Here is a 21,238-nt window from a genome sequence, read left to right on the forward strand (position 1 = left end):
CCTCGGGAGAATGTACAATGAGTCACATGTGGCCCAAGTGCTGTGGGTCTGCACTCATCCTCCCTTACTCTACAGATACAGAGAATCATAAGATCAAACCAAACCTGTGGATTTTTGTAGGAGCATTTATGAAGTTTCAATATTTAGTCACAATCATATTTCAATATTTGATTTCAGTGGATCAATTCGGGTAGGACAGTGACCATTGAGGAGAAAAAGTGTTGTCTAGCCATCATTTTGAGAGTTAGAAACATCTCCGAGTAAAAAACAAAGTGAAAGTTCTTTTTTATTTATTTAGTGGCAATTGGATTATGCAACTTTGAACACTCGTTACTTCAGCATCTCGTTACAAGGGATTTTTTTGACAAAACATTTAGCTCCAAACCAAGTTTCTATTATGTTTCGTAAATTAAGAGATGTGTTTCTTTCTTCTAGCTTTCTCCTGAGACTTCTCCGGAACGTCAGTAGTTCCACCACTGGAAATGATAGATATGCTTCTAACTCATGAGAGGATTTTTTTCATCAGCATGATGTTATCTGATGTTTTGATGAACATACCAATTCAATTTCTGAACAAACGCCCAGAACCTTGAAGGAACTGATCTACCTCTTGAAGATGATCAATTGATGATCGAAACACGTGTTGAGGTGTTAAAATAACGGTTTGGTGTTGGGAAAAAACTCTAGTAATATTTATATGTACACCTGACCAAACTACAAAACGTGCAGGTGTTATTTCATTTTAATTTTGGAGCTCAAAACATTTAATCAATAGTAACGAATATGACAGCAGAAAGAAAATGTGGTGCACTGTCATCGAAATCACTGTTGCTTACTTAATTTGATTTACATTTGCAAATGTAAGATATTGATATGAAATGTTCGTAAAGTGTCTCCCAACACACCCTGTAAGTTTCAAGCTGATATTATTGTTATAAAAGAACTTATGAGCGCTTTTCACTATTCTAGGGAAGATTGACGCCTTTTCAAAACTTTTTCAAATCTCTAAAATTGTAATGAGGAGTACTGAAAGAATATTTTCTGACGTGCCATATAAATTTTTAATTTTTCGTAAGAGAAATACGAGTAGCTATAAAGAAAAACCCATTAAATACAGTTTATTGTATGATTTTCACTATAGAGGGTTTTACTAAAACCGCGATACGTGTTTCGCTATACGCGTAAAATAACTTACGCTTGAGAAAGCTACTGTAGGTATAGCGAAACACGTTTCGCTGTGAAACCCTTTATAGTGAAAAATCATACAATAAACTGTTTCAATGAGTTTTAGTATGGATTTTCATCAAGTATCGGCCAGTTCTATTCAATTAACGAGTAGCTGTGTTGAGATGAGATGTTATTTTTTCACCGGCGCCACTGGTAATATTTCTACCTACCTATTAGAATCGAAATGGCTGTATAAAAGTGGCTGCCAACTTCACACGGCTATATGGAAAATGGTAAAAAAATTATATATCTGTTATTTGTTGTATTATTCATTATTGATTATTTCATCACTAAATAGCTTGTGAACACTGATAAAAACTCTTTCCACTACAAGAAAGTTGCCTATCAACAATTCATTACAGCGAATTCATTAAACTTCTTGATCGATCTCGTATACCTATATGACAATGGCCTGAGAAGAATGAACGCAATGTCTTGGTATCCCAACGGTACATTATCGACCGAACGCTTTTGACAAGCTTGTCTCTGATGTTAGAAACAGGTGAAGGGAACTATTCGTTGAAGAAGACGTTTTCTTACGAGTTTTCCTATTTGAACTGAAAGTTTATGTTTGTTTTTGCCACGCTAGAATGGTGTAGCTACGATTATATCTCCGATTCTGAAATGGCATCTGAATATTCATTACTATATTTCTGAAGTATCCAACAGAAAGACTGAAGCTTCAACTTTTCTAAAGAAAATAATCCAAAAAGATTCATTAGTGCCTCAATGTTTTTTACTACGATTTTAGCTTTTTCTCGTTAAGTTATTACACTTTGCTTTAATTACTGAATCATTAAATATGGAAGGAAAATATGGTGAATAAGCACCACCACTTGGAGATCATGAATGGAATTTATTAGGAAAATCTTGTGGGCGACAAATAATCCTTGGTGTGTAAATACTGAAAATCTGAAGTGGTTATATACACGAACATTTTTGTGGGTTTTATTCTTCATCGCCTAGGTGTTTCATGTATTACTTATACTGTTGCGTTGCGTACAGTGTTGGTATTATGCTTTTTTCTGAATCTGGATATCGAAAAAATTGAGGTTGTGTAATTTTGCTGTGGCTGCGAAGATATTATTCCGAGATGCAGACTTGTGATGTCAAGTAATCAGAGTACTAATTTGATGTAAAATTTAAAGGAATTCCATTTTTGTGTAGATGAAACCAGTAAACCAGTCATTTTAATGTAAAACAGTGTTGTTGGTATTTAATCAAATAGCAAAACATACAAGTAACCTATTATTATATTGCGTTTATAATCTATTTGATTATATCTCGTTTCCAATCTCACACGGTATATCTAAAACAATTTATATAGATATCACTTAATGAAGTACAACAGAAAGCTGAATTTTCTTAAGTAGCTCGAAAAAAATGTGTATCCTGTGTATGCTCTTTTAATTTTAGCATCTGTTGGATCTTAAAATGAGTAAAATCTACATCCAATAGTGACTGAAAAAAAGCTATAGGTATCATGTCTCAGCAATTTGCAGTCCCATAATTATTACCATTATAAATTAAATTAAAAGGAAGATCAAATTCTTTTCATAAAACTATATATTAAACAACAAGGATAACATAATAACTAATGACTAGAGCTTCAAAAATGTTTGTTTAATTTCTGGTGAGTGAAAAAAACCAGATGTCAGAATGTAAGTAGAATATAACATTTTCATTGTTAAAAGTATCAAATTGATTTAAATGAGTTCCCAATAGATTATTTCAGTAACATTCGACAAAAACTTCGGTGTGTGTAAATAATACTGTAATCGTTTTGCAAGAGAATATTGCTAATGTGATTATGATGTGGTAAGGAGATCATACTTTCCAATTTACCGAATAGCTTTAGCTTTCGCTCTCGATAACGTAATAAACGGAATCATACACCGTAAATTCACAATTCACTTGTTTCTGAATACTTTAGCGAAAAAACTTGCAATTTTGACTTTTTCGTATCACATATTAATGAACATGTTTATTAAAATATGTTAAATGTTAAATATAGTCATTTTATCAAGGAAAACCCTTGATAAATTACTATATTTACTATACCTAATTCCAGAAAGTTGTCTATTCCTCAACATTTTCGAAAACACAGCAAACTGAATCAGTTTGAAATTTGACATATTTTCATTTATCGAATGTATTCTAACTTTCACTATGGGCAAGTGATAAAACAATATAATCAAATTTGATGAGATGAGGAAGGTACATTCCACAACACTGCGGAATGCTTCGGTATGTTCTGGACTATTGTGGAGTGTTCTAGAATAGTCTCGAAAGTACTGGACTGTTCAAGAAATATCTAGAGGAGGATTTTCCAGTACCTATATCTTCAAAAGCGGTAAAATCGGAAACCTTTTTAGATAGCGAATAGAGGGCTACCACACCATATAACTCGATCGCTTCCACATTGGTCATTGATCTGGGACTTTTAGGATGTCCCCGAACTTTCCTAAGTATTTCCAAACATTTTACCACATTATAGAATGTTAAACTTGAACTTGAACTTTTAAATGCCTCAACCGTCACAGTTCAGGAAATATAACTTGACAAACAGTAGAAATATGTTGCACAATTTGTTCTGTTAGATTCAACTAGTTATCTCCGAATGGATTACTTTTGTCGTCACATATGATTTGAAATATTTTTTTATAATATATAATTATTTTTGTTTTTCTACTCCCTCCATCTTGAACTAATCATTACGTATTTGACTGCAGGTAGGTAATGGCTCTTTTATAATACAGGTGTATTCTAAATTAATGAAGGCCACTTCGGTGAGAAATTATTGAAAATTATGAAATATTGTAACACTAACTCTGATAAATATGATCTCATGAATACATTCACGAATACACTCACGATCGGAAGGCCGTGGGTTCGATAAATTCTCTCGAGAAAAATATCTGGTCGAAGCTGGGATGATTCTTCAACCGTGTTAGGAATCACACGTTAAAAGGTAAGACCTCGTTAGTCCTTAGCTCGCACAAGTTTCTCAACTTCTGAGAGTTGTCGTTCGTATGGGGGCGACAGCTGATTGACGGAAAAACAGATTTTTTTCAAACGGAATTGTCAAAGAGCCAAATTATTTGTAAAATCGAAATAAAAATTATATTTTCAGTGAATTTATTGTTCAACAGTTTGTGGGTTGGTAATGAATCTAGTTATATCCATGTATCAACAACCATTTGTTTCAATTATGAGCTGTCATTCAGTATCTCGTAAAAATTCAAAATGAGTGATAACTATCAAGAAATTTGTGCTACCCCACCAGATATTACCGAGCAAGCAAATATTGCGATGAATAATTTGCTGCCAGCAAATTTCAAAAATTTCATGAGTTGGACAGAGAAGAAAAACATAACTTTGTCTTCCGAAAACGTTCTTCTCGATTATTTCGAACATTTAGCAAAAACTTTGAATCCATCGTAATTATGGGCAATTTACTCAATGCTCAGAAGTACCCTGAATATAAAGAAAAATGTAGACATCAGTAAATATTCCAAATTACGAGCCTCTCTAAAATACAAATCTGATGGTTATAAACCGAAGAAATCGTCGACGCTCACCAGTAACAAATAAATCAATTCATTAATTGAAATGGCAAATATTTTTTTTCGAAGGTAACAGAACTCCGCATTTTCCTTCTATTAATTTTTTATGAAATTTCTGCAACAATTTTTGATATACTAAGACACAACATAAAGGTTAAAACTGAATTATTCAACCTCACCAGACAACAGCCAATCATATTTCATTTGTCAGACGCCTCTAAAGCAAAGCCTACTTCCGTTAATTCTATGGACTGTTACTGACCAAAAGATACCTGTTCGCATTTGTATTTGACATTATTATATTATTTAAAACTCTTCAAATTCATTTATTCACTCACAAAGTGAATATCAATTATGTTTAGTACTCATATCACTTTCAGACAACACATCGGTAATCGCCAGACTAGCTCAGCGGTAACACGTGTATATAATGCATATATTTTTTCCTATAACCTATAACCCGAGGTCACATCCCATAGCTGAAAGTTTTTTTACGTGAATGATATAATTATATATTAGTAATATTTCTCGGAGGGTAGTGGTGAAATGAAATGATATAACAATTTAAATTTATTTCTAGGTTGCAATGATTATTGCTATTTGTGGAGCATGCCAAAAAAAAACTCAAAGATATGCAAATAGATCATATTAAAGATATGGGGCAAAAACTATACATCAGAGTACCGGACAAAATAAAACCGAAAGGTCATTTATTGTGTCTGTCAATTTTTATAATATTTGTAAAAAGTACACGAACCTGAGACCAAAAAATGGTGACAACTACCATTTTTTTTTTAATTATCAAAATGGGAAATGCACTCGTCAGGTTGTTGAACATAATAAGTTATTATTAAATTATTGCCAAATTTTTACATTTGGAAAATCCAAAAACCTATATTGAACACTGCTTCAGAAGATCATCTGCAACCATCCTAGTTGATGGAGGGGGTGACCTAATGGCATTAAAGCGCCATGGTGGCTGGAAAAGTCAAATGTACTCATAAATGGTATTGAAAACATTTGTAATCCCACTGTTTCGAATTCGAAACAAAACGGAAAAAGAGCGTCTTCCTCCCACATCGACGGCGGAATATCATTAAATAATTGTAATAATGTAACTATAAATGTACATAATTATAACAAAAATGAATCCTAATGAAGTAATTTATAGGAAATATTGTCATCCATTTTTAAATCATTTAATTTTGTTCTGATTGACTGAATGAATGAGGTTATTATCCAAACCCATATTCTCAAACAAATATATTGTACCATTTCTTTCTACGGTCAGTCGTAGAAAAAGTATAGTACGCACCTCGAGGATAAAGCCAATTACGTCCACTCGCGAATCATCGCACTCCGCTAACGCCTCGTGCTTACAATTTTTAGCTCATGGTTAATAGGCTTCTTATCCTACTTGGTACGGAATATACTATTTCAATTTCGAATATATCATTACAATTGGATCGGTGATTTATTCAACAAATTTTACTACACGACCATATATAATAAGCGTAGTCAGTCGCATAGAACCAGTTTCCATTTGTTAACCGTGCATTTCTTCATTCCATTAGATTGATCGTACTCTATGTATATATATTGGAGTCTTCTATTCAGTTCTTTCAGTTCTTGCAACTAGTTTATTACTCAATGCATTCTTCATAAGTAAAACCTAGATATAAACGGATATACGAGGAAGAGAAGCCATAAAAATGTCTGCATCGTTCCTTGAAATGTAATATAACCCTATAAGGAAACCACTCAAAGTACTAACAGGAGAGACCGCCTGCCTTCAGAATGTAGTCGAGTGGCTGATGATGAATGGTTGAACAGACGAGTGATACTTTCCCAAGATGGCGATCGTTAAATCTAACTCGAAGATGTCTCAAGTAGTGAATTCATAGAGAACGGGATCGTGAACCATCAGACAAAGTGGATAATAATTCAATGGTATTCGTGGGATATTAAATTGGGTCAAACAGTCCGCAGATGCAATAACAGTTGTTGAAAAACAGAGTTCGATTGATAATGTTGCTCTGGTAGGCTTGAGACTACACAGTGGTAAAATTGTTTAAGTATATGACTTTTTTGATATCGGTTTAACACAATTCAAAAAAAAAGAACAGATTAACTATCTGAATTCGATACAACTGAATAGAGTTGAACTGAAGAGAACCATCTTTACTGGTTAATGTCTAAACAATATATACCTGTTGTAGAACGAAGAGAATATTATTTATTAGTATATTTTCTAGTGACTGCAAGCGAGACAGAACAGTTTACTAAACGAGATAAATTCACGTTTGCTTATGTTGACGATCATCAGAAAATGATTTTCGGTAACTAAAACAAAATATTTTTTCTACTACCATACTCTTATAATAAGTATATGTATGGACGAATTGTATTATTGCAAATTAGAAAGAAAAATAGCTAGAGTATGCCTAACATATAAGAATTTGAATACATAACTCCTAGGTCCATTTACATATCATTTAAATTTGGAATAAAACATTGCTTTTTTTATTGATGATTTTTATGTTGGAGCAATCATTATGAATGATCGGCGTTTCAAATATTTATTTATGTACTATAGACGTAGACGATGATAAACATGTGGTATTTTTCAATGTATTTCCGAATGTTCACATGCTTAAAAGAGATATTGGTCTGTTTTTGAGTCTTGCCAGGAGTGGAAATTCATCTTTTGGCAAGGCTTCTCGATTTCCAGCTGTTCCTTTCGAAGCTTCGACCAGTTTGGTTATAGAAAAAATTACCACATTCCATTCATAAAATATATGGTCTCTACAATGCACCTACAATTATGGGTCATTCACCTAAAAGTATAAAAGAAGCCAATTATTAAAAAAAAATTCAGTAGATCCCTCAAACAATTCCTGACTGAAAAATGTTTCTACTCGTTGGAAGAATATTTCAATAGCTGGTTATATCATATATGTGTATAAGTGTGAGTGTATGTGTGTATATGTTATTTTTATGTTGACTGCTTATTTCAATATTAACATATGTCACAAAAGGTATTTGAAGCTTCATAACTTCTATTTATTATATGCGAGCGCTTTCGAAAGCGTTCGTATATAAATAGAAGTTATAAAGCTTCAAATCTTTTTTGTGACATATGTTAATACCAAAATACTGAAAATGAAGGAAAATTAGTTGCATCATTCAAAAAAACTCTTTATTTTTAAATGACTGTACTCCGTTTTAGGGCTCTTGCATTATATAATGATAATTCATATATACATTTCATAATATTGTGGGAAAATAAATATTATTATTATTAGGTAACACAAATACTCTTTTAGAATGAATCTAGAATTCTTTCACTCATTTCATGTAAACGCAAGCCAAAGGATCTTAAAATGTGGACTGGAAGCCTTGGATTTTATTCATTTTATCAATTTAATTCAAACAGAAAAACATGTCTCATGTGCTGTCAAATCTTTAAGCACGACAAATAACAAAAACCAACGCAAGTTGCTCTTTAATTCGTAAGATTCACGCTTAAAAAAAGGGCCCTCTACTCTTGAGATGAATCTATGATATGTTTTATTCATATTATAGTTTTTACCATGGAAACGCATCGACTTGAAATCGTTGGCCACCTGCTCAAAATATGTCATTAGAACATTATTCGAAGTTGAGATTAATCATTTTCCTCTTAGGATCGTGAAATTCTTGGTTTTCAGGAGTAAAAAAGAGTATAATAAATAATATAATGGCTATTTTACAATTATTTTTCAAATTACAAGTATACAGGACCAAATTCCGGAAAACTTCAATAAAAATAAGAACTAGAAAGAAATCTAGTTGCGATTCAAAGCTGTAAGTAAATGAAGAGGCTGAGACTGATACAACGAATTTTGATAAAAATTAGTCAAGAACTGCAAATGTCTTGAATCTGAAAGAAAAATACTGAAAAAGCATTTAAATATCAACATTTATCTGCTGACGGTAGCTATAGACGGGTAACGCGAGTAACATTCATAGAGTTTAGCAAATTTTAACTTTATTCTATTTTCTGGCGCAATTATTCATTTTCATCAGATTTACGGCAAACATTTTTTCTTACTCATAATATTAGAGAAGTTCTTCATTAGTTAATATAGCATTATAATATTCCAACCATTGAACCATTATGGTGGCCTGCCATTCAGTGGATCTCACTGTTCTTGATCGCTTCATTTGGAGATATGTTAGAGAAAGAGTTTACTATGCAACAGCCCCAGGCACTCTTGAAATCTTAGAAGAAAAAATGCTACGGAATTTACAAGTATAACACCTCAAATATTACAGAACTTGTTGAGAAAAACAACTGAACGAGGTGAAATTATTTTATCATCATATTTATTCATCTGTTCAGTATCATTTCCATACGCCACTGCAAGAGACATATTAGGGCAAAAACTTCAGTCATTTCTAATAATTTACTGCCTACTATTTTGGAATTAGAGTACATCATATTATTATAATATTAACTTTTTTGCTCATCTGTTTATTAAAATTTCCGTACGCCACTGCTAGAAACATTTCAAGGTAAAGGTGAGACGGTTTACAAAACCGCGTATACATCTATGAAAACGTTTGACACAAAGCTATGGTATAGCGAACCTCGTATTGCGGCTTAAACTGTCCAGTGAAAATCTCACATTAAAGTGCTACTTGAATAAACATAATATATTTACTATCTACTAGAAATAATGTGTTATTTCAAATAGCCAAGAGAATGAAACATACGACAATGTATGAAAACCATGGAGAACTGCTCGTTAAAGACTGTTATTTTTCGCTAAAGATCTGCAGAGGATCCATTAGTTGGAAATTTCCAGGATCCCTCTCACCCGTAAAGTCAACACATGCTGGCCAAACAGAACATATCCCATTCGAGATCCCATCGCTACATACAAGTGTTGGAAAAAATATCGAAACACTCGTTAAAACGCGTTGAAAGCAAACACCACTTGTCAATCACGTGTAGGAGTGCGTCACAAAACGTATCGGCTTTCGAACCGGTTACTAATTATGATTTATTACGAAAAAAATATATACCAGGAAGGCGTTTTCGAATGAATGGTCGTGTGTAATATGATATTCGAATATAATACCATATGCGTTCCAACACGACTAGCCGGCACCTCACAGTACGACTTTATTATACCTAGCCAACTTTTCCTTATGATGTATGGTACGAAACCCAACAAAGAACAACAAAGAGAACAACAAAAAGAACCATCATCCGAAACAATACAAAGATAATTTTTAACGATCAAGTGGCATGTACACAATAAGTTGATCACAAGAAATATTTGAAGACATTTCTTTATTACTATTTGTGATCCTTTTTTCAAGGTAGAGATCTTATATTCAAATAAGTTATGATGCATACATCGTTTGGCATAACAAAGATGAATTTCCAACTAATTATTTGTGGAAACTTAAAAAATAGCCTTAAAGGATGTTGAAGATGATTTGGATTTATATGCGACATCACATCCCACCAGTGGCGTTTCAAACTATATTTTATTCTAAGGTACCAATATAACAATGACTCCAACACTGAAACGTATTCGAAAAATTAAATGTTTGTATTTCATAGCGAATAACTTCTGTCGGGAATAAGTCAATCTGCATCAAGATCAGTGCCAACAATACAGAAATATGTATTTAATATTCATTTTTAGAGAAATCCCGTGACGTTCGTCAACATTTCTCTTACTTATCACCCACTTATTCTACCAAATGCTTAGGTATATGAAGACAACGGTAATATTATCAAGGTGCTGAAATATATAACAGCAAACAAATTATTTACAAAGTGTACTCCACCATTGCAGTAGTCCTGAGAATTATTGTCCAACTATGATTGTGGCGTTTGGAAAAAAGAGCTACTAGAGGTTGAAATTATTAAAATATATACGAAAAATTGCATGACATTAGATTCTTGTTCAGTTCTTGCCGTTTTCTCAATCTTATGCTAATAATGTAAAGCATTAATAGCACAGGAGATTTCAATCATGAAAAAGTTTAAAACCTCATTTTTAAATCTGTGTCTAGGTATACTTTTCAAGAAATTTATGACCTCAGTTTTTTCATTTCTGAAAATGTTCTGTATTTGTTTTATATTTATTATATATGAATCTTCTTATATATTATTTTTAAAACTCAAACTTCATTTATTCATAAATTTCATCTCTCATCAATCATGAGAAATACCTATTTTCATTGGCTAAATGCGCCGTACAGAAGCAAAAGCCAAGAAAACCTAGAGAGAGACCTACCTATTTCCATATTTTCCTACCTCATAAAGATTTGCCACCCGCACTGATGATGTATATAACCATATTTGGCATTTCTCAGAAATGTCAAATATGGTTATTTTCAATAACCAACAAAGCCATAAAAACTGGCATATAAGTACTATTGCTTATCAAATTGGTCTATTTTTATTTACACTGTTTATTGGACTGGTAGTATAGTACCATTTTCAATGGGCTTCCAATATTTTTAGAAAAATATTCACATTCACACAATATATGTCTGGAATTCAGCCTTAGGAAAATTTCAACAGGAAAAAAATCACTAGTAAAGGCAAGTCATTCAGAAAATAAATGAATCCAAATGAAAATTATTCAATAAATTGATGAATGTAGCCGTTACTAAGTGATAGGAAATCATCATAAAAATGAGAATTGAAACTATCTAAGTATGTTTTTTACCAAAGTGGTAAAAAACATAGAAAGTTTCAATTCTCATTTTTCATGAAAATTATTCAGTTTTTGGTACACCTTGTGTATTCACATCAATTTATAACAAAAATGTTCCTTTAACAGTACTTCCTTTAACTTTGAAAAGGTTAGGGTTTACGTTATTCCATAGGCTGATGTGCAAATACCTGACCTATGATGTTTTCAATGGCAATTTTCATTCAAGCAAATCTCGTATTACAACCTTGGTGAAACATATTCTAGCCACATTCAAGGTTATGTATTGGATAACGTCAATATTTCATTTTGTTATCTAAATTAAGTTATACCGAGTAAAGTGGTCTTTGACTACCAATCTCGACAAAAGTTGACATCGAATAGGCACGAAAGCCTGGTATTTATATACCTAATAAAAATTAATTTGGTCCTGAATTGATTTCAGTGATTTCGATGTGATAATTAACATTCAACAAAAACATGCTGTTTTCCATATTGACATTTCGTCAAGGACGACTTTTGGTTTATTTTTCAACATTCTGGAATTTAAAAATGATGGGGGCATTAAGAAACCTATATAAGGGTGAAAAGGACAAATAAATGAGATCAATTGGAGCAGCTTCTGTCCTGATTCAACGATCGTTAGCAATTTACATATGAAGTGAAAAAAGTACCTCAGTTACTTTGGCAATAAAGTTCAGCAATATTTCGTATTTTCTATTCTCTTTCCCGAAACAGTGAAAAATGTATTTTGAAGGCATCATGATCATTTGAAATGACGGAAACTACAGAAAATAGTGAAAACTGAACGAAAAATCCGAGCAGGGGGTGGTATACTTCTGTCAACATTTTAATCAGACACCCTGCCACCTTCATATTTTGTTATAGTGTTAACAAAAGGAAACGAAGAAATATAGCAGTGACGAATTCAAAAAACCGGCCGTCGGAGGCGGTACAAATTTACCAATATTTTTAATAGAGTCTCTGCCACTTTCATATTTCGTTATAGTGGTGACAACTGGAAATAAAAAAATATGTCAGCAGTGAAATCAAAAAACCGGCCGTCAGGGGCGGTACAGATCCAGCAATATTTTTATTAGAGACTCTGCCTTCTTCATATTTTGGTATAGTGTTAAAAAATGGAAATGAAGAAATATGTCAGGTGTGAAATCAAGAAACCGGCCGTCAGGGGCGGTACAGATCCAGCAATATTTTTATTAGAGACTCTGCCACCTTCATATTTTGGTATAGTGTTAAGAAATGGAAATGAAGAAATATGTCAGGTGTGAAATCAAAAAACCGGCCGTCAGGGGCGGTACAGATCCAGCAATATTTTTATTAGAGACCCTGCCACCTTCATATTTTGGTATAGTGTTGAGAAATGGAAATGAAGAAATATGTCAGGTGTGAAATCAAAAAACCGGCCGTCGGGGGCGGTACAGGTCCAGCAATATTTTTATTAGAGACCCTGCCACCTTCATATTTTGGTATAGTATTGAGAAATGGAAATGAAGAAATATGTCAGGTGTGAAATCAAAAAACCGGCCGTCGGGGGCGGTACAGATCCAGCAATATTTTTATTAGAGACTCTGCCACTTTCATATTTTGGTATAGTGCTAAGAAATGGAAATGAAGAAATATGTCAGGTGTGAAATCAAAAAACCGGCCGTCAGGGGCGGTACAGATCCAGCAATATTTTTATTAGAGACTCTGCCACTTTCATATTTTGGTATAGTGCTAAGAAATGGAAATGAAGAAATATGTCAGATGTGAAATAAAAAAAAAGGCCGTCGGGGGCGGTACAGGTCCAGCAATATTTTTATTAGAGACTCTGCCACCTTCATATTTTGGTATAGTGCTAAGAAATGGAAATGAAGAAATATGTCAGATGTGAAATCAAAAAACCGGCCGGCCGGCCATTCATTGTTTATAATTTTGTATTCATTTTGCATGTGCCGGTTTTAATTTCCTATCTGCCATTTCTCTTTATACTTAATCAATAAACTACAACAAAATATGAAAGTGATTGGGGCTCTAAAGAAAGTATTGCTGGATCTGTACCACCGCCGACGAACGATTTTTTGATTTCACCTCGGCCATATTTCTTTATGTCCAGCTGTGACTACTATACCAAAATATGGAGGTGGCAGGGTCTCTAATGAAAATATTGCTGGATCTGTACCGCTCACGACGGCCGGTTTTTTGATTTCACCTCGGCCGTATATCTTTATTTACATTTCTTAACGCCATACCAAAGTATGAAGGTGGCAGGTTCTCTAATGAAAATATTGCTGGATCTGTACCGCCCCCGACGGCCGGTTTTTTGATTTCACACCTGACATATTTCTTCATTTCCATTTCTTAACACTATACCAAAATATGAAGGTAGCAGAGTCTCTAATAAAAATATTGCTGGATCTGTACCGCCCCCGACGGCCGGTTATTTTATTTCACCTCGGCCATATATCTTTATTTCCATTTCTTAACACCATTCCAAAATATGAAGGTGGCAGGTTCTCTAATGAAAATATTGCTGGATCTGTACCGCCCCCGACGGCCGGTTTTTTGATTTTACACCTGACATATTCCTTCATTTCCATTTCTTAACACCATTCCAAAATATGAAGGTGACAGGTTTTCTAATAAAAATATTGCTGGATCTGTACCGCCCCCGACGGCCGGTTTTTTGATTTTACACCTGACATATTCCTTCATTTCCATTTCTTAACACCATTCCAAAATATGAAGGTGGCAGGTTCTCTAATAAAAATATTGCTGGATCTGTACCGCCCCCGACGGCCGGTTTTTTGATTTCACACCTGACATATTTCTTCATTTCCATTTCTTAACACCATTCCAAAATATGAAGGTAGCAGGTTCTCTAATAAAAATATTGCTGGATCTGTACCGCCCCCGACGGCCGGTTTTTTGATTTCACACCTGACATATTTCTTCATTTCCATTTCTTAACTTTATACCAAAATATGAAGGTGGCAGAGTCTCTAATAAAAATATTGCTGGGTCTGTACCGCTCCCGACGGCCGGTTTTTTTATTTCACCTCGGCCATATATCTTTATTTCCATTTCTTAACACCATTCCAAAATATGAAAGTGGAAGGCTCTCTAATAAAAATATTGCTGGATCTGTACCGCCCCCGACGGCCGGTTTTTTGATTTCACCTTGGCCATATATCTTTATTTCCATTTCTTAACACTATACCAAAACATGAAGGTGGCAGAGTCTCTAATAAAAATATTACTAGATCTGTACCGCCCCCGACGGCCGGTTTTTTGATTTCACCTCTAACATAGATCTTCATTTCTATTTCTTAACACTATACCAAAATATGAAGGTGGCAGAGTCTCTAATAAAAATATTGCTGGATCTGTACCGCCCCGACGGCCGGTTTTTTTATTTCATTTCTGACATATTTTTTTATTTCCAGTTGTCACCACTATAACAAAATATGAAGGTGGCAGATTGTCTGATTAAAATCAGATAGACAGACAGACAGACAGACAGTATACCGCCCCCTGCTCGGATTTTTCGTTTAGTTTTCACTATTTTCTATAGTTTCCGTCATTTCAAATATTCATGATGCCTTCAAAATACATTTTTCACTGTTTCGGGAAAGAGAATAGAAAATACGAAATATTGCTGAACTTTATTGCCAAAGTAACCTAGGTGAAAAAAGTCAGCATTGAGAAACAAATCCAAACTGGCTTTTGAATGTAGATGTACTGGCAGATAATTTGCAAGATCTGAAATTGAATGGTACACAATATTTTTTTTAATTGTGACAAACTTTCAATGGAAGACTCAATCATTTTTAGTTTGTGAATTGTTAAAAGAAATAACGAAAAAAAAACAAAATAGGATTTTCGATAATGTATTAGAGCGTACCAATTTTTCAATCATAATAAATGAATATTTGCAAATGAACTCGGTACTGGAACAACAATCATATCCTGAGTATGTGCACAGTTAATCAATTCTGGGAATCTCGGGAAAGATCAAAGTAAAGATACCTAACAGCAAGGCGTAGCACAACGTTACAAAACAACGCTAAGAATAACACGGAATTATGCAAGTATTCTTTACGTTTCAAAGCTGATATGATGCATTTTAATACCAGCCATCATGATAATGGTCCTTCTTGTGAGAATCTTCAGGTGAGGAGTCCAACACCTACTGTCACGCCTTAAACGTAAAGTAGGCCTTGAGACGAAATGTCTAATCGAAATTAACCTCTGCTGACTTCTGGATGATGTCATGCAGTTGGCGACAGTATATAACAATCGCCTCGAGTTTTATGTTTTCGCGATGTTGTTTATGCTAATTTTATTGTTGACTTAACTGTTATCGACTACTTTTGCAGAGATTGGAAGAAAAGTTGTTTTGAAAAACAAGTTTCCACAAATACACTAGATACGGTTTTCCCGATTGATAGGTATATCAATGCATATTAGTATATTTATATATGATCAACATCTTGATGACATGTCTTTTCTGATTACCTTTTTAGTTTTTTTTATTCGTCATACTTCCTTCCTAAATTCTCAGTTTCCATTTATTCATTAATACTTGTAATGTACTGTTTGGAACCTTTGGTGGAGTTTTATCCCAACACCAAACCGTTATTTTTAACACCTCGACACGTGTTTCGATCACCAAGTGATCAACTTCAAGAGGAAGATGTCAAATAGTTTTTAAGTAATTTTCAAGAAAAGGAAATTTTTTGCGAAATTTCAAAAATTCTCTTTTCACTTCAAGCTCAAATTTTTTCCTGGTATAGGGTCTATTTTGAAATGGAGGTTAAGTAGAACCTAAACCCAAATTTTTATGAACAACCGTGCTGTTAGACAAAATTATTCGGAAAAAGCGACATTGACTATAATAATAATAATAATAATCATTTAATTTCCAGAAATATAAAATACATTCAAAAGAAATTTTAAATATGTTACATTCCTATTAGAATTGAATGAAGAAGAACCGACTAAAATCAGTAATCTGATTTGTGCGTGGAACTGGACATATAATTAATTATAATGGTTTTCAAGCAAATTCTTTCGTGTATATAATAGGTAATCATAAATTGAAGTAAGTAAAATCCCGAATCCATAGTCGAGTAACATTTCGAAAATTATGATTTTAACCGATTAAACTTGGATTGCGCCGGATATGCTTAACCCTTGATTCATTTTGGGCATTTTGCACACATTTTTTCAGTCAATCTCCTTCGAGTTGGAGTATTTACTTTCAAAATAACTAATATTGCTGAGTTTTTGCATAGTGATGACATAAAATTATAATGACGAAAGGATCGATAACAAAATGGAAATTTGTGGTTTGTATGAGTTCAACGAGGAATTTATTTATTTATAACTACATGATATAAATATTATGGAATATGTATGCTTTATATTCTAATTACATATATAAAATTCCAGAAACTACAGGAAGTTAATAGTGAAGCCAGGTTGTAATAAAAATTTTAACAGTTTCCACTTACATTCTTATATATAACCTTAGAGGTGCATATTTCCGATTTCTTTATCCCTATCTTTTTTTAGATAACTCATTATTTTGTTTTCTCTCTTTTCACAATCTCCCACCATTGTCCGCATAAATTGTAAGTATATGGTTTTCCCAACAAAATCCTGTTAAACTAACAGAACCACTCACTAATTTGATTTTTTTTCTATCTCTGAATATGTTATATACTGGTGAATGTTCTTCATTTAACATAGATATTGTATTTCTCAGCTAAATTCAAGCGCTTCAATTCTACCCTGAGAAAAAATAAAAAATAAATTGAAAAACAAACATAGGAAAGTCAATTAGAAACGAGGCTATTGGTACTATATTCTCATTGTACGGCGTTAATTTTGAAAATTAAATCAAAATGAAGGAATTATTTAGAGGTCTCAAATTACTGTTTATAAGTATCTGTTTTATACCAATCTAGTATTTCATTTGTAAATTTTATTCATATCTAAAGCTCCTGTGTTGTTTGGGATATCAATATTTTTGACAGTTTTATATTCAATCATCTGATCTATTCAATCATCTGTGATTTCAAATTTGAATATTGTTTTCAAATTTAAACAACTTTTCTAGTTCACTCTTGATCAAAATGTCGATTTTTTGTTCTCCCCTAGAGGTACACCATTCGGAAATTTTGAATTTTGACAACTTAAATTCATCCTTCACGTATAGTCAGTGGGCATACTTGAAGACTGGCTATAAATCAAATCATCTAAAAGAACAATTCGTTCAGGCCAGTCTCAACACCCTACACAGTAGGTTAATGGACTGACACCTATCAGAAAACAACTACTCCCCTGGCTAATACCACGAAGGGCGTTGGATTATATCCGACAGGTGTCAGTGCAGGATTCTTCACTGAAGTTATTCCTGCATATGCTGTTGGCGACACAACTGCCGCAATAGATTTTCAATTATTGGAACACACTTGCAGACCGGTTTCGGGCTGTTTGGCCACTCGTCAGTGCAAGGTAGTGTATATCATCAACATAAAGTCGATGATTTCCGATAATTGAAAATCGAATTCCGTCAGAGTATCATTCCTCGAACTAAGCTGGAGACTACAACAAACAACAGGTTTGTCGTCGCTCCATCTGCCTATGAACGAGGTAACCAACTGCATATCCAAATTTGCCCAATTCCTCGTAAAAGGAAAGAAATCTTTCACGTATAGTCAGTGGGCATACTTGAAGACTGGCTATAAATCAAATCATCTAAAAGAACAATTCGTTCAGGCCAGTCTCAACACCCTACACAGTAGGTTAATGGACTGACACCTATCAGAAAACAACTACTCCCCTGGCTAATACCACGAAGGGCGTTGGATTATATCCGACAGGTGTCAGTGCAGGATTCTTCACTGAAGTTATTCCTGCATATGCTGTTGGCGACACAACTGCCGCAATAGATTTTCAATTATTGGAACACACTTGCAGACCGGTTTCGGGCTGTTTGGCCACTCGTCAGTGCAAGGTAGTGTATATCATCAACATAAAGTCGATGATTTCCGATAATTGAAAATCGAATTCCGTCAGAGTATCATTCCTCGAACTAAGCTGGAGACTACAACAAACAACAGGTTTGTCGTCGCTCCATCTGCCTATGAACGAGGTAACCAACTGCATATCCAAATTTGCCCAATTCCTCGTAAAAGGAAAGAAATCTTTCACGTATAGTCAGTGGGCATACTTGAAGACTGGCTATAAATCAAATCATCTAAAAGAACAATTCGTTCAGGCCAGTCTCAACACCCTACACAGTAGGTTAATGGACTGACACCTATCAGAAAACAACTACTCCCCTGGCTAATACCACGAAGGGCGTTGGATTATATCCGACAGGTGTCAGTGCAGGATTCTTCACTGAAGTTATTCCTGCATATGCTGTTGGCGACACAACTGCCGCAATAGATTTTCAATTATTGGAACACACTTGCAGACCGGTTTCGGGCTGTTTGGCCACTCGTCAGTGCAAGGTAGTGTATATCATCAACATAAAGTCGATGATTTCCGATAATTGAAAATCGAATTCCGTCAGAGTATCATTCCTCGAACTAAGCTGGAGACTACAACAAACAACAGGTTTGTCGTCGCTCCATCTGCCTATGAACGAGGTAACCAACTGCATATCCAAATTTGCCCAATTCCTCGTAAAAGGAAAGAAATCTTTCACGTATAGTCAGTGGGCATACTTGAAGACTGGCTATAAATCAAATCATCTAAAAGAACAATTCGTTCAGGCCAGTCTCAACACCCTACACAGTAGGTTAATGGACTGACACCTATCAGAAAACAACTACTCCCCTGGCTAATACCACGAAGGGCGTTGGATTATATCCGACAGGTGTCAGTGCAGGATTCTTCACTGAAGTTATTCCTGCATATGCTGTTGGCGACACAACTGCCGCAATAGATTTTCAATTATTGGAACACACTTGCAGACCGGTTTCGGGCTGTTTGGCCACTCGTCAGTGCAAGGTAGTGTATATCATCAACATAAAGTCGATGATTTCCGATAATTGAAAATCGAATTCCGTCAGAGTATCATTCCTCGAACTAAGCTGGAGACTACAACAAACAACAGGTTTGTCGTCGCTCCATCTGCCTATGAACGAGGTAACCAACTGCATATCCAAATTTGCCCAATTCCTCGTAAAAGGAAAGAAATCTTTCACGTATAGTCAGTGGGCATACTTGAAGACTGGCTATAAATCAAATCATCTAAAAGAACAATTCGTTCAGGCCAGTCTCAACACCCTACACAGTAGGTTAATGGACTGACACCTATCAGAAAACAACTACTCCCCTGGCTAATACCACGAAGGGCGTTGGATTATATCCGACAGGTGTCAGTGCAGGATTCTTCACTGAAGTTATTCCTGCATATGCTGTTGGCGACACAACTGCCGCAATAGATTTTCAATTATTGGAACACACTTGCAGACCGGTTTCGGGCTGTTTGGCCACTCGTCAGTGCAAGGTAGTGTATATCATCAACATAAAGTCGATGATTTCCGATAATTGAAAATCGAATTCCGTCAGAGTATCATTCCTCGAACTAAGCTGGAGACTACAACAAACAACAGGTTTGTCGTCGCTCCATCTGCCTATGAACGAGGTAACCAACTGCATATCCAAATTTGCCCAATTCCTCGTAAAAGGAAAGAAATCTTTCACGTATAGTCAGTGGGCATACTTGAAGACTGGCTATAAATCAAATCATCTAAAAGAACAATTCGTTCAGGCCAGTCTCAACACCCTACACAGTAGGTTAATGGACTGACACCTATCAGAAAACAACTACTCCCCTGGCTAATACCACGAAGGGCGTTGGATTATATCCGACAGGTGTCAGTGCAGGATTCTTCACTGAAGTTATTCCTGCATATGCTGTTGGCGACACAACTGCCGCAATAGATTTTCAATTATTGGAACACACTTGCAGACCGGTTTCGGGCTGTTTGGCCACTCGTCAGTGCAAGGTAGTGTATATCATCAACATAAAGTCGATGATTTCCGATAATTGAAAATCGAATTCCGTCAGAGTATCATTCCTCGAACTAAGCTGGAGACTACAACAAACAACAGGTTTGTCGTCGCTCCATCTGCCTATGAACGAGGTAACCAACTGCATATCCAAATTTGCCCAATTCCTCGTAAAAGGAAAGAAATCTTTCACGTATAGTCAGTGGGCATACTTGAAGACTGGCTATAAATCAAATCATCTAAAAGAACAATTCGTTCAGGCCAGTCTCAACACCCTACACAGTAGGTTAATGGACTGACACCTATCAGAAAACAACTACTCCCCTGGCTAATACCACGAAGGGCGTTGGATTATATCCGACAGGTGTCAGTGCAGGATTCTTCACTGAAGTTATTCCTGCATATGCTGTTGGCGACACAACTGCCGCAATAGATTTTCAATTATTGGAACACACTTGCAGACCGGTTTCGGGCTGTTTGGCCACTCGTCAGTGCAAGGTAGTGTATATCATCAACATAAAGTCGATGATTTCCGATAATTGAAAATCGAATTCCGTCAGAGTATCATTCCTCGAACTAAGCTGGAGACTACAACAAACAACAGGTTTGTCGTCGCTCCATCTGCCTATGAACGAGGTAACCAACTGCATATCCAAATTTGCCCAATTCCTCGTAAAAGGAAAGAAA

The 21,238-nt window shown here is 34.8% G+C and overlaps 1 protein-coding gene and 1 non-coding gene across 8 annotated transcripts in view; both read right to left on the reverse strand.

The window, feature by feature from the left end:
• Positions 1–21,238, reverse strand: part of LOC111514188 (ras-GEF domain-containing family member 1B) — a 378,228-nt gene that overhangs the window by 129,740 nt on the left and 227,250 nt on the right. The gene's annotated exons all lie outside the window — the stretch shown is intronic.
• LOC141481157 (small nucleolar RNA snoR8a) lies at positions 6,367–6,453 on the reverse strand. Its single transcript, XR_012464771.1, has one exon. It is a non-coding gene; the product is annotated as a small nucleolar RNA snoR8a (small nucleolar RNA).

Source organism: Leptinotarsa decemlineata, unplaced genomic scaffold (genome assembly GCF_025532065.1).
Source record: "Leptinotarsa decemlineata unplaced genomic scaffold, Ldec_3_MD MMD2_tig00000035_RagTag_RagTag, whole genome shotgun sequence".
In the NCBI taxonomy this organism is placed as follows: domain Eukaryota; kingdom Metazoa; phylum Arthropoda; class Insecta; order Coleoptera; family Chrysomelidae; genus Leptinotarsa; species Leptinotarsa decemlineata.